This window comes from Caretta caretta, chromosome 9 (genome assembly GCF_965140235.1).
Source record: "Caretta caretta isolate rCarCar2 chromosome 9, rCarCar1.hap1, whole genome shotgun sequence".
In the NCBI taxonomy this organism is placed as follows: Eukaryota; Metazoa; Chordata; order Testudines; family Cheloniidae; genus Caretta; species Caretta caretta.
The window spans coordinates 78,010,337-78,024,295 of record NC_134214.1 but is presented as its reverse complement, the minus strand read 5'-3'; positions in this window follow the sequence as shown (position 1 = coordinate 78,024,295).

Sequence of the window (13,959 nt, the reverse complement as noted above, 5' to 3'; positions counted from 1 at the left end):
CACTTCCCACCCTAAACTCTTAATCGGTGTTACTTTGGGTCTGCTCAGAAAGGCTAAGATGCTGATGTGCATGGTTTGGTGTGTGCCCCAATTGCGCTCAGTGCCCATTTTGTTGCCATGGGACTTTGGTGAGGGCAATGGGATTGTCCCCCAGAACAATAGGATGTTGCACCCAGGGACCCAAGAACACAGTACACATTCCGTATGTCCCTGTATTTCAGAACTACCAGCAATGCTGATGGACCAGTGGTGATGTTTGCCGTCCACATGTATGGAGCCAGCCCTGGGTGTGAATGATTAGTAAGTTCATGAACAAGGAATGTGGCATCACCACTGGGCAGCTGGCTGGATTCTGTGGAGGCAGGATGCATTTCACCTGACACCTTTGCCCTCAGATCCTTGGACACTGAAGTAATACATTTGCTGGCTGAGGCCTGGGAACACGGCAGCTTCCTGACTGTTATTGCCAGGTCCAGGTCCCAGGTGAGTTCCCAGAGTCTCCATTCACTTGCATGATAAGGGAAGGCCAAGCAAATTGACAGGTGACTAGACACATTTTCTACAGACACACAGACTCACCTTTATCCCAGATGGGGACTTCATCATTGCCCAGATACTATGGTGATGGGCATAGCAATAGTAGGTAGAAAATCCTGCCACAAACTCACCTGTCTTGCAGAAGGGACACTTGAGCAAAGACCATCCTAAAGGAGATGGGGTTCCTGTGGCTTTGTCTGATTTCGGAGGACTCTGTGCCTTTGGAACTAAGCACACACACACACGCACACATGCACAAAATGCAGATCGTGGTTTCATGCAGGGCACTAAAAGCCACTTTCCTAGAGTGACGGGCAGCAGGGCACTGGCATCCACACAGTGACCAGGAACTGCAGGAAGGCTTCCAGGACCTTTTCTCTCATTACTGCAAAATGAAATAAACCGTACAGCCGGCTGCCGTAGCGTTTCTGGCTATGGCTGAGCTCTCCCATCTTATCCACCACTGTCTCCCCCCGATTTTTTCCCTCTCTCTATTCTGTCCCCTTTTTTCTCCCTCCCCCTCACAACCGCTTTACCTCCCATACACACACTCGTTTATTTGGTTTTTTTCTCTATTTCACTGCCATTTCTCTCTCCTTTTACTTTAATCTCTTCAGGCTGGATTCAATTTCTGATTTTTCCTCATCATCTGTCTCCTTCACTCCTTAACCACCCCCCAACACACACACACTGCTCTCCTTTACTTCTTGATTTCTCCCCCTTGCTCTCTGCTCTGAATTTCCCTTTGTCTGTCCCTGCTTTCTTTGTACAGTGGATGGGGGATTGTTTTTTGTTTTGCAAAATCTCATCTCAATAGAATTTTGCTTTTTCTGGTCCAGGGATGGTTCTGATCTAGGTTCCATTTCATCTGAACCATGATAGGGCGCCTGGGTGAGGGGAGAATAAGATCAAAGGTTCCAGCTTGGGCCCATTGCTTTATTCCAGGAACGCGCACAGACCAAGTTTCCAAGGTGAGAAACATCTCCGTTCCCCTTAGCACTGTTCTGGCAGCTTCTGAGGAGTGGCAGCTGTCCCCTGCAGCAGTTCTTTCCCTGACACACGTTCTTGGGATGGGTTCAGACAGCGTCTTAGCTCACTGTCAGGATTCAGGGCTATTTGCACCCGCATTAGACGCTGTCTGGACTGTTTTAGAGCCCAGGGGGCTACCCCACCTACCTCCCCCCAACCCTGATGAAAGAGACCGGAGCCTCCCCAATGCCATTTCCTTTTGAATAGCCGTCTCTCTTTTCTTTCTGGCTCAGTAATGTTGCAAAGACCCCAGAGCCGCAACAAGAGCCAATTTCCAGCAAGAACCTGGCGCTCGGCTCACTCAGAAGGATTACACCAGCCTGCAAGAATTAGAAATGAAAAAAACCCAGCTGAAATCTAAGACTCCTTCAGTGCTTCCCACCAGGATTGGGGAGGGTCTGAGTCCAAAGAAAGGCAGGGTAATTACAGCTATTTGAGCCTTGCACCCTTCTCCACCCTGCACATCAACAAAGACCAGCCCCAGATGGATTTGTTTCCCCCCAGCGAATGGACTCTGGGTGCCACCCCTGGGAGCAAAAAACCTGAGCTGGAATCTGGGTGCTGCCCAGGTAAATAAGTGCCCTTCACAACTGTGCCCCAACCTCTGGGTACGAGAGTGGCTGTGCTCTGACCCAGAGGGAGTGGAGAAAGGCCATCAGAGAAGCAGCTCAGGAGAGGCTTTGCATGATGACCACCCATAGGCAAGCACAGCTGGTATCCTGGCTGGAAACTGCTGTGTGCTGGGACAACAGGCCACCCTAGCCTGTTCAGGAGAGTAGGCCCTTATCTCTCCGGGCAAAGCATGGCCACAAAGCCAAGCAGGAGATTGGCATCAGAGGGACATTCTAGCTGCAGCCCAGAATGAGTGACATCTATTTATGGAACTTATCTGGCCCCCATCGCTGTCGTAACTGAGCACCCCACAATCTCTACTGTATTTATCCTCATGACACACCTGTGAGGTTGAGCGGTGCCATTAGTCCCAAGTTACAGATGCAGGACTGAGGCTCAGAGTCACTGAGGGCATGTCTTCACTACAGACTTAAGTTGACAGGCCTTACCAGGAACGCTTCCACCCACTGAAAAGGGGCAGTGTGTGGGGCTGACAGCCAGGACTCTCAGCTCCATGCAGCTCCCCACCGGGAGCCCAGATCACCCCCAGGCTCTTGGGAGCAGGAGTGGGGGGTGAGCAGCGGCCCGGGCTTTTCGCCTCCCAGAGTGGAGAGCCGAGAGGGCGCAGCCCAGCTGGGAGCAGGGATCTAGCTGCCCAGCTTTCTCGATGAGACAGTCAGCAGCCAGTGTAAGTAATGTAGTGTCTGTGTAGACACAGTCTGTGTAGGTACTGTGTCACCTTAATTACAACGATATAAGCCCTACATCTCTCAGGGAGATGGAGTTATGATGTCAGTGTAGTATGGCACTTACATCAGCAGGACAAGGCTGTAGCGTGTATACTGACATAATTAGGTCGATGTAAGCTGCCTTACATCAACTAACTGTGTAGGGTAGACCAGGCCTAAGTGATTTGCCCAAGATCACACATGAAGTCTCTGGCACAGCAAGGAATTGAATCAGGGTCTCCTAAGCCCTAGATGTGACGTTCTGTACCTCGGGGGAACATCCAGCACCCCCATGTTCATCCTTATAATGTGATTGTGTGGTATCTAATGCAAAGTTTGTCATGCCGGGTGTCTTCGGAAGGCTCATGATGTACTGAGCATTGTTGTTATGGTAATGTTACAGTAATCATTGTTACCGTAATATTATAGGTTTTAATTTCATTTATATAGTTACGAAGCTGAAAATGTGTCCTCCTGGCTTAAAGATAGCCCAGACAAAAACTCTCCAGAAGCAAAGGGGAAGTTCACACCTCATCAGGACATGTATGGGACAAACCCAGCCCAGCCTCACAGAACAAAGGACACTGGCATAGGCAACGACAAAGGATCTGTTGGACTCTTGAGTGAGTCACCCCCCCACTTCCTTTCGTCAGTTTGGGACTGCGATGAGGTAATGCTCATCTGACTCTGAAGACGGGGGAGGGGAGAGAGGGGGCAAAGCCAAAAGGGAAGAAAGAACACGATAAAAGCAAGAAACATTTGCCATGCTCTTCCTCTCTCTTCCACCTACATCTACAGACAACACACCAAGCGACTAAAGCACTGATCAAAGGGGAGAGCCTGGCTGAAGGGCAACCAGCCAGCCTGTGGTGAGAAGCATCTAAGTTTGTAAGGGCAATGAAAGTGTTAAAATCAGCTTAGAATACGTTTTGCTTTTATTTCATTTGACCAAATCCAACTTGTTGTGCTTTGACTTATAATCACTTAAAAATCTATCTTTGTAGTTAATAAATCTGTTTGTTTATTCTACCTGAAGCAGTGTGTTTGGTTTGAAGCGTGTCAGAGACTCCCCTTGGGATAACAAGCCTGGTACATATCAATTTCTTTGTTAAATTGACGAACTCATATAAGCTTGCAGCGTTCAGCGGGCATAACTGGACACTGCAAGATGGAGGTTCCTAGGGTTGTGTCTGGGCCCGGAGATATTGGCTAGTGTCATTCGGTTGCACAATCCAAGGAGCAGCTTACGTGCCAGAGGCTGTGTGTGAACAGCCCAGGAGTGGGGGTTCTCACAGCAGAGCAGGGTAAGGCTGGCTCCCAGAGTCAAGGATTGGAGTGACCTAGCAGATCACCGGTCCAGATAACACCAGAGGGGAACGTCACAGTAGGTTAGTGTCCAACCGCTGGATCATCCTTCCTCTCTAGGAAATGAGACTCATATATACCATGGCTCCCTCCACACATATACACCCCATGCCAACCTCCTAGGCCTCCTCCCAATCTTGGCCCCAGCTCTTTTGCTTCTAGTGACACACATCTAGCATTCGTATGAAAGCATGAACTGCAGAGGCGATCAAACTGGATGCGAGGAGAGCTGGTAGGGAAGTGGAATGTCCATCCTGCAGGGAATTCTAACATCTCAACATTTCCTTCTATCCTGAATCAGGATGAAAAAAAAATCAAATTGCAATATTTATCATGGAATGGAAATCTGAAATATTTCATTTCAGAAACATTGAAACAACCATCAAAATATTTAATTTCAATAATAAGATTGAAATATTTAGATGTAAATAGGAATTGTGTGTATCTAGCAATAAATTAAAAGTTTAAAAAATTAAGATAAAGAAAAATGAGAAGGCAAATACCAAATACTCCACTTCAGTCCTGAACATTTTGAAGTTTTTCCACTGAAATCAATACATTCCTGCAAAACATTGCGGATCAGCGTTTTCTGCTGGAAAACTGTTCTGTTGAAAAACTTTTGACCAGCTCTAGGCAATAACAAAGACAGAACACGGCAGCCTGCTGGCACCACTGACATCAGCCATCCCTTCCCCCCATGCTCATTGCAGGTATAGAGGCTGCTGGGAGTGGGGCCCCAGTCAGTCCATTGGCTTATGGGCTGGCTGCACATACCATCTCCTGACCTCTCCACAGATTCCTTGCCCAGCCCATATCCAAGTAGAGGTGGGGGGATTCTCACTCCAAGGAGCTGCCTCCACAACAAACTGATTATTTTTTTGTATTAAAGGGAGTGCCATGTTGGAGAAAGATGCCAGATTGACAGCCCTGCTGACTGGATGGACCCACAGAGCAGGTGCAGCACAGACAGTGGCATTGCCAGCCTCCCACAAACATCATTCCTCTGCAACATACCTCACTGCTGAGCTGGGTCAGTGTTGATGTCAGTATTGCATGTCAGTTTTGATTCTGAGGGTGATCTCTTGCCTCCTGCCAGCGGTGCTTATAGGCCCTCGGTTACCATGGTCATGAAGATACCAATGTCCATAGACAGCATTCAACATTGCATCATGACACCACCATATAACATGTCTATAGACCATTGCATGATGACACATTTTAGTGCACGAGATGGCCCCAGAGTGCAAGCTGTTAAGGTGGCTTCCTGTCCCCTGTGGACTAGGAGAGGGGAGCTCCATTCCCACGGCCCCATCTGTCTTTGGCCTGTTTGCTCAGACTGGCAGGGAGGAGGCAAGGGCTATGGCTAAAGAGGTAATATTAATGTCACAGTGGATCATTACAGCACACTACATGGACACGTCTGATCTGCTGAGGGTGTCGATCTGCAGGTCTATGTACCCAGGAACACAGGGTACAATCACAGCATCACATCCCACGGGGCTCCATGGAACCCTGTGCCATACAGCGCGGGATAAAGCACTGTAGACTGGTGATAAAGAAGGGCTTTCTTCTATGTGCTGTATGTTTCACTAGGACCAGCGCACCTGCTTGAAGGACGCTTCATAGGGAAACTGAGCTCAGTAACCCAGACCCAGGCCAGCAGAGACTGCAAGGGGCATGGAGTGATATGCTCATCCCCAAGGAAAGGGAAGCACCCCATGTTGCTCAAGTGACCTTCTCTGCTCCCAATCCAAGTTGCTCTAAGCCACATCCAGCCCTTTTTGATTAGATGGATAGGTTTATCTGATGCAAGACCATGGGGGAGAGGGGGGACTAAAGGGAGGTCATTGTGGGGAATAAGGATATTCTGTGGGATCCCCTAAGGAGCTTGATTGAGGATCCCAGAATCTGTAAGGTGCACTCACCCCTGAGGTCCCATCCCTCTGTTCACCACTCCTACATACTGCCTACACACAAAGACCTGATCAGAAAGGTCCCAGGCTCTCCATCCCCAGCACTGCAGAAGCTGGAGTATCCATTCATTTCCCCCTCAGCTGGGGCTCAGCTGTTCCCTGACTACTTCACACCCCACACCCTTCTGGACATAAAGCCCATCAGAAAGAGAACCTCCACCCCAGCCTTCTCCTTACCTCAGCTAAGGCAGGCCAAGGACACCCAGTGGCCTAACCACCATAGGATGCCTGATTCTGTCAGTCTTCAGCCTCACACAATGGCTGTTCCCAGACAGCTCTCCACAGAGCAAGGAGATTCCACAAGTTGCTGCCATCCAGCAGAAGCAGCAGCAGGGTTGGCTCTGGGGTTGGGTTACCCGGCCTTCCCCTCACAGCTGAAAGGTTAGGCGGACTTGGCTTCTTATCAAGTGAACAAGGAATATAGGAAGGGAAACAAGAGACCATCAGCTGATGGTGACTCAGGAGGAACCCCTTGGGCTGGGGTCCACTTCCATGGCTGACGTCCCCCCCTGCCTGAGGTGAATCAAAGACAGCTCTGAAATAGTGGCAGCAATATTTCGTGGTCTCCACTCATTCTGTAAGCCACTGGTTTTCACTCATCCTGAGGTGTAGGTGGATGGGCCGCAGTCCCAGTTGTTTCCTTCACCTCCTGAGATTAGTCTTCAGCTTCCTGAGGGCATTTTGGCTGTAAAACTCAATCCAGAGGGAGAGAAAGCTGAGCAGAATCATTATTACAGAAGCTGGAGGAGATTTGGTTAAACTGGGCCATGCTTTAAGATGTCCCAAGCCTGCCACACAGCCTTCACCAGCACTGGAGAGCTCCATCCAGCCTGCATTTTATGGGGTGGGCCCCTTTGCCATGGCACTGTCTGTCCTGTTGGCAGGGTGCTGAAATCCCCAATCACAGGGAAGGGGGAATGCCTGTGGGGGGCATCATGACTTTGCACAGGGGGTCAGGTTTTGTCCTCTGACAGAAATCTCTGGAAACGGCAGCTCTTCTGGGGCTTATAAATATGTGTGGAATTTACCAGTGCTGAGTCCCAAGAGAGACAAGGACTAGGGAAGGCTGAAAGGTTAAATCAAGGGTGGCCAAATACTGCTTAGGCGAGGGGTACCTGGCAAATTTTCCAAGTGGCCAAGGACCACGTCTAATTGTACTAAACGGAGCACATTGCAACTGGAATGCCAGTAGCCTTCACTCAGCACACGATGGTGCATTTCATGCTGGGACTTGTGGTGTATGGGTCACACAAGTAAGTCATTGGGCCACATTGTAGAACACTGTTTGCTGATTTTAGCATATCCTGATCTCCTCTCCTTCTCTTCCCTACTTTCAAATGCTGTTCTGTGAATTTGGGTAGAGACCACCAACAAATCCAGTTACCAGCAGCAAGGGTCTGAGAGAGCCTGCAGGACAGCAAGGGAATCAGGCATGTAAAGGACATAGTGCCCTGCAACTTTCCTGACAGCAAAGCCTGAGACATCTCATCCCATTTGAATTCAAAGGGGAAGGTTCTGTCCCTTCTCTAGGCCTAGATTAACCTGGCCGTTCCTCCGTCATGAAGAGAGGTAGGGGAGGATCGGTGGTGCCCAGTCCAAATCTGAGTGAAGGTGAAGGGGCCCCCAATTTCCACAGTGCAGGGGCCCAAAATTCTTTAATGTGGTGGCCTTTTCTGTCCTGCCCTTTCCTCCTTCCCCCTTCTTTACCGCCTTGCCTCCATCCTCTCCTGGCCACGTCCTTCTCCCACCATGCATTAGTGGAGAGGTATCCCTGATGGCACTGTCGGTGTTGTTGGGGGTGGCGGGAGGTATCACAGACAGTAGCATTCATGCTGATGGATTGTTGCCTGGTGGGGGTGTTGCTAGACGAAGTGCTTGTACCAGCTGACTGTGGAGGCTGGTGTTATGGGCTGAAACGTGGATGTCTTTGCTGATAGTAGTGGAGATAGTTGGCCAAGGTGATGTTAGAGAAAGTGTTATCCTTAGCAGTGTTCACTGTGGCTCCAGCATTATGGGCTGCTGGGATGTGGAGGGTCACAAAGGCAGAGTGGGTGGAGACTGAGTTAGTGCTGGCTTTGGTGAGGGCCTTATTGGCGGAGAAGGTCTTCTAAGGTATTCTTATTGCCATGTCGGTCCCAGAATATGAAAGAGACAAGGAGGGTAAGGTAGTATCTTTTATTCGACCAACTTCTGTTGGTGAGAGAGACAAGCTTTTGAGCTCCACAAGCTCTTCTTCAGGTCTTGTCTCTTTCATTAACTGAAGCTGGTTCAATAAAAGTATTCTGAGTAATTTCCTAGGAGCTTCTTCAGCATAGATTCTCCACCACATTCCCCATCTATGCGAGGCTCCTTTCTAATACTCTCTCCCCTGTCCGACTGTTGCTATCATAGTGCTCTTACTCCAGGTTAGAGAACAGGGAGGCAGCCTCTGTGTAGCCCAATGCCAGCAGCACTCTGGGAATTGCCACCTGTTCGACAGCCATTTGCACAGGGCATTCAATTGGCACCTTCCCTCCGGAACCCTTCAGAAACCCAGCAGCAGGAAGGAGGCAGCTTCTGAGCTTTGGGTCTCCTGCAGCCACCACTGCCTAAACAAATTAATATTCAGATGGGCCTATGAAAAATAGCCCACCAGTGAATTGTAGTTATTACTCTAATTACTTGGCCTTTGGGACTAGTTGCATACCATGGCAGGTCTAATGGATCTTCCAGGTTCTTCCTTGTGCGAGCTTGGAAACCAGGTGCAGCTTGGCTGGTGCAGGTTATAAGAGGCTTTGCATGTGGGAAAGGCACATGGCCTCAACCAGTGGAACCTGTTATTTATTCTGGAGATACCTCAGGGAAAACAAGGATAAACTTCTTAATCCCCACTGCAGCAGCTGGCCCAGGCAAGATTTATTAGATGGCATTTTTATTATATAATCTAATGCAGTTTGGGTTTTTCTAATGTTCCTTTTTGAGCTAAAGTGGAAACATTCAAAGAGGTGGCTGGACAGGTTACGAAAGGCAGCCGCCTTCATGGAAAAGCAGATAGTGTGTGTGTGTGGGGGGGGGGTGAGGGGGTGGAAATGGGTGGAGACAGGAGGACTAGGCTAGCTATGATGTGACTGAGGGGAGGAAACCCTCAATACCCCAGAGACTGGAATGAAGCAGAAAGGGGAAGAGAGAAAAGAGAGACAGGGAACATTGAACCTCCCTGTTAACTAAAGATTAGAAAAGCATTTTAGGTCAGTGGCTGCACACAGGTTGCTATGGTGACCCACTCAACCTTTATACATCCAACGCCACACAGGCTGTCCCAGTGAACCGAGAGACCTTCCCCCCTGCTCCCCAGCACCCGGAGGGAGGTGACTGTGGGACAAGGGCTGGGGGCAGTAAGGGCCTCCACCTGCTGCAGCAGAAGCCAGCTTCAGTGGGGCACACAGCCAGAATTCTGTGGCACTCCTGCCACTGGTTTGTGTTATCCAACAAAGAATCTTCACCTGCCTTTGGGGCCCTCGCCAGAACCCAAGAAGCTGAAGAATAAAACAAAGAAAGGAGAAGCCCTCAGGAGGGCTTTGTCTCTGGGACACAGCTGTCAGGAGTCATTGCTCAGAGCAGCCTCACATACCAACACTTTCACTAAATAACCTTGCCTTTCTTCTGCCCTCTTGCTGCTGCTTCTTGAGGGTCTGGTTTATTCTTGCAGACATAGACCAGCCTCCACTGCTCACTCTGTCAGGGGAGCCAGTGATCTGAGGTGTGTGAGAATTTAGATACCCTGTGTACCCAATGCCTGGCCATCATGTGGAGACAGCACGCCGGGGAAGATCAAGGTGCAGGGCAGTGGAAGAACATGCCAATATTTCAACTCTTGGAGGCATAAGTTCAGAGTCAAGTCAGGTGCCTGGTAGATATTTGTCAGCTGAGCTTTTCAGAATGATCAGCATCTGTGCGTGACAGGGCCTGTTACAGGTCTGGATTGAGGGGCATTGGCAGAGCTGGTCAGGAACGCAGAGCACCTGCACACACTATGCCTGGTTCCAAGCAGCACTGTCAGTCCTGGGCTAAAGCATTTTGGAAACTGACACAAGCTAATGGGATCTCCACGGGAGGCCGTGTTGTTGCTCAAAGCATATAGGGAAAATAGACCCTGGGTGAAGCCACACTAGAGGCTAGTGAAAAAACTCCTGGTTTCATGATGCAGGGGACTGGACCAGGTGAGCCTGTCAGTTCCACTCTGACTGCATCACACCACGTGTGAGGAGTCTGCTTCATCTACAGCATGTAGAGCTTATCCCTGCGAGTTATGGAAGGCGCAGCGCTGTGAGCCCTGGCTGAAGTGGGTGCACATATACATTTGCCAGGACATCCCTGCACCCACAAAATCAACAGTGCTGGTGACGCACAGCTACACCCCTGACTACTCGAAGCCACCCTCTCTGAGTGTAGCTTCCCTATCTGGGACCGGTAAATTACACACACCTCTCTGAGTAAACTGAGTATTCCTCAGGAGGCACTTACATAAACGGAAAGATCAAAATACACCAGTAACATCTGAAAAACATCAAGTCTCTCCTTGCAGTCTGCTTTCGATTCGGGGAGGTTACGGCTGGGTTACATGGATCTGCTGGTATGTGAGTGTACGGAGGCAGGGCCAAAGGTGGCCCGAGAAAGCTCTCTGCTTGGATCTGTTGCATTCATAATAACCTGACCCTTATGGAAGTGCAGGTATGCACCCCATGTGCAACAAGAGCGAGGGCATGCGTGCTACAGCTGCGAAGTAAATGAGCCATGCATGCAACATGACTAGGTAGGCAGCGGAAAGAGTGCACTCTGCATTGTCACTCAGCTTCCTCTGTGTACTCTGCATGCAGCAGATACGACCTGTATGCTCAGCTTGCAAGATACTGCACATATCTCCGCTGCTTGACACATGTATTAATACATTATTTGTTAATCACGCACCATAGGTGAGCAGGGTTCAGTCAGTACATTTGCTGGTACTTCCCGAGGGAGTGAAAGGTGATTTCTAATGAGTCTGAGCCAGCATGATCTCTGCTGTGACAAAGAGGAGTCTCAAGGAACACTTTAGGCATAATCTGGGTGTGGCCTCAAGCCACTAGAAATCTTAGCCCAGTTTCTTCTCAAATGGAAACTAGAAATGCAGATCTCCAATTCTCCCTTAACTCTTCTGATAGTCTGTGGGCCATTAGGGACTGGTTTGATGCTTAGTTGGTTGTGCGCTCATGCACCCTGCCCACTCTTATTCTCTCCCACCCCAAGTTCAACCATGCGTTAGTCTGGTTACTTAGTACTGTCCAATTAACCTATATAATTATTTCTCATTCTGGGCCATACCATTAACTCTGCACTGAACACTAAGTAAACCACTAAGCCCCACACTGGGACAACACATTTCAATTTAGAGGCTGAAAATGCAGAGGCATGATATCACAACCTCAGCTAGACAGTGGGTTCTGTTCTGGGCACTTCATTACCAGAAACGTAAAGATAGAAAGATGTTGACAAATTAGAGTGTGTTCAGAGAAGAGCCACAAAAATTATCCAGGGGCTGGAGGAATTGATTTATGGAGGAAGGATTGAAAGAGCTGTAACTGTCCATCTTGGGTACATGGGATGTGAGAACAGTGTTATGTTTACAGCATACACGGAAACGTTAGATAAAAACATAAAATACCCTTGCTGGGAAGTTGCAATGTAACACTACATAGTATCTGAGAATTCAGAGCACCACCACACAAGAACCCTAAAACACAGAAAGACAAAGCAGACTGCTCCCAAAAGCAGAGATGCACAACTCACCATGCTCTAGGATGGCTCTGCAGATGGGAAGCTCAAGGCCCAGATGTCACACAGCCTCCAGGCCTGCAAGCAAGACTGGGAAACCCCTTGCAAACTTAAAGTGATAGCTTGTGATTTTAACACACTTTTCAATACACCACAAACAAACAGTCTGCAACTATCTGATGGGTGCAAACACAAAGGAAGGAGATGAGTCATTTGTTGTGGTACAAGTGGTTGTAGTTGGAAGTAAAGGAATGGAATTTAGAACAGGAAAATTTAGGCTGAATATCAGGAATAACTCCTTGTGAGTGAGATGTATCAGGCTGAGGATGAAGTTGTCTCCTAAGAAAAAGGATGGAAAGACACATTACCTGGGATGTTGAAAACTAGTGTAGAAATCATTATTAACTATACAACCAATAATAATGCTGCATAGGCCAGGAGATGGTTTAGATGGAGCCATGTAGGACATTTTTATCCCTGATATCTACGATCAATAATTTGTGTGTTGGCTTCGGGGGTTTGGCCTGCTGTGAAGTTTTGTGGTCAAGAACAGCACTTTGGCTGCCATTGCAATACCCAAACACACACAGCGGCATGGGAGAACATGGAAATGAGTTAATTCTGCCAAGCTACATGTGAAGGAATTGGGGATGGCGGAGAGGGGACAGCGCAGGGTGATGAAAAGCAACTCTCATCTCAAACTCAGAAGTAAAAATGTATCTGGGAGCCCAGTGGTTTTCAAATGACATGAACAGCCTGTGGGAGCCGCAGCCCCATCTGACTCCCCAGTTTGAGGGAGACCTTTTGACAACAGTTGTATAGCTTGTCATGCCAATAGCATAAAGGAGACAGATTGCTCAAGTGTTGGCTAGAGGTAGGTACAATTTACCCCAGTCAGGGCTATCACAGGGCCCTTTGTGGTCTCCCTGAGTGCACCTCCGCATGTGTCAGGCCTTGTGCCATTACTTATCAGGGGTAGAATTCTGTCTCTCTGTCAGACCAAGCCCTGGGCATACAGTACTCTGGACCCTATATATTACTATGTATACCCAACAGGTCCAACTGGATTCAGCATCTGCAGTTCTTCCCTTCAGGAGCTTGCAACCAGCAGCAAACAGAATGACCAGACAGCCTTCTTAAAACTAACAGTACTTTGGTTTTAACAGCTGGAGCAAAGAATTTGGAAAGAGAATTTTAAACAGTCTATACACATCTATCTTACCTAACAGTGTATCATTCCCGGACGGTAACCTAGGCAGGCCTAATTTCTTCAGATATCCTACCAGGGTCCTGTGTCTCTATCTGGTTCCCCATCCTCTTCCCCCTCTTGAAAGTGTCCCTGTAAAAATCTGCCACAGTCCCCTTGATCTTCAGGGCATTTGGCCCTTTACCTGGTATTGTCTCTTAACAACCCTCAAGTGTTTGCTGAGAAGTGGCTTATCTTGAACAACTGTTTCTCCTTCCTGTTTGTTTTTTCTTATAGCCCCCTATTAAACACATATATGCATATAGTAAACACACCAACAACAATACAGTATTAATAAATTATTACAGAGCTGCTTGGTTAGAAGTTGATACAACTTACCCTATACCCTCTGTGGTTGGGGATTTGACTCCTGTGTCCATTTGTCAGCAGCATCCATCCCTGATCAGGGTGCAGATTGCTAGCATTACACAGAACAAAACTTTTGTTCTCTCGCTCCTTTCTCCCTAGGATCAGACAGTTTTCCCCCATTCATTTTTTGCTGACAAGCCATTTACAATTCCTAATAATTTGGGAATGTCTCTCTCTTGCGCTCCTTGTATTTTGAACATTGAGACACAAACAGTTTGCACTTCAGTCTCTCCATGGTCAGAGACTCTCCATTGGTCGCACAGCCTCCAGTAGGGAATGCTGCTCATGCAGGACAGTCCAGGGAAATCTC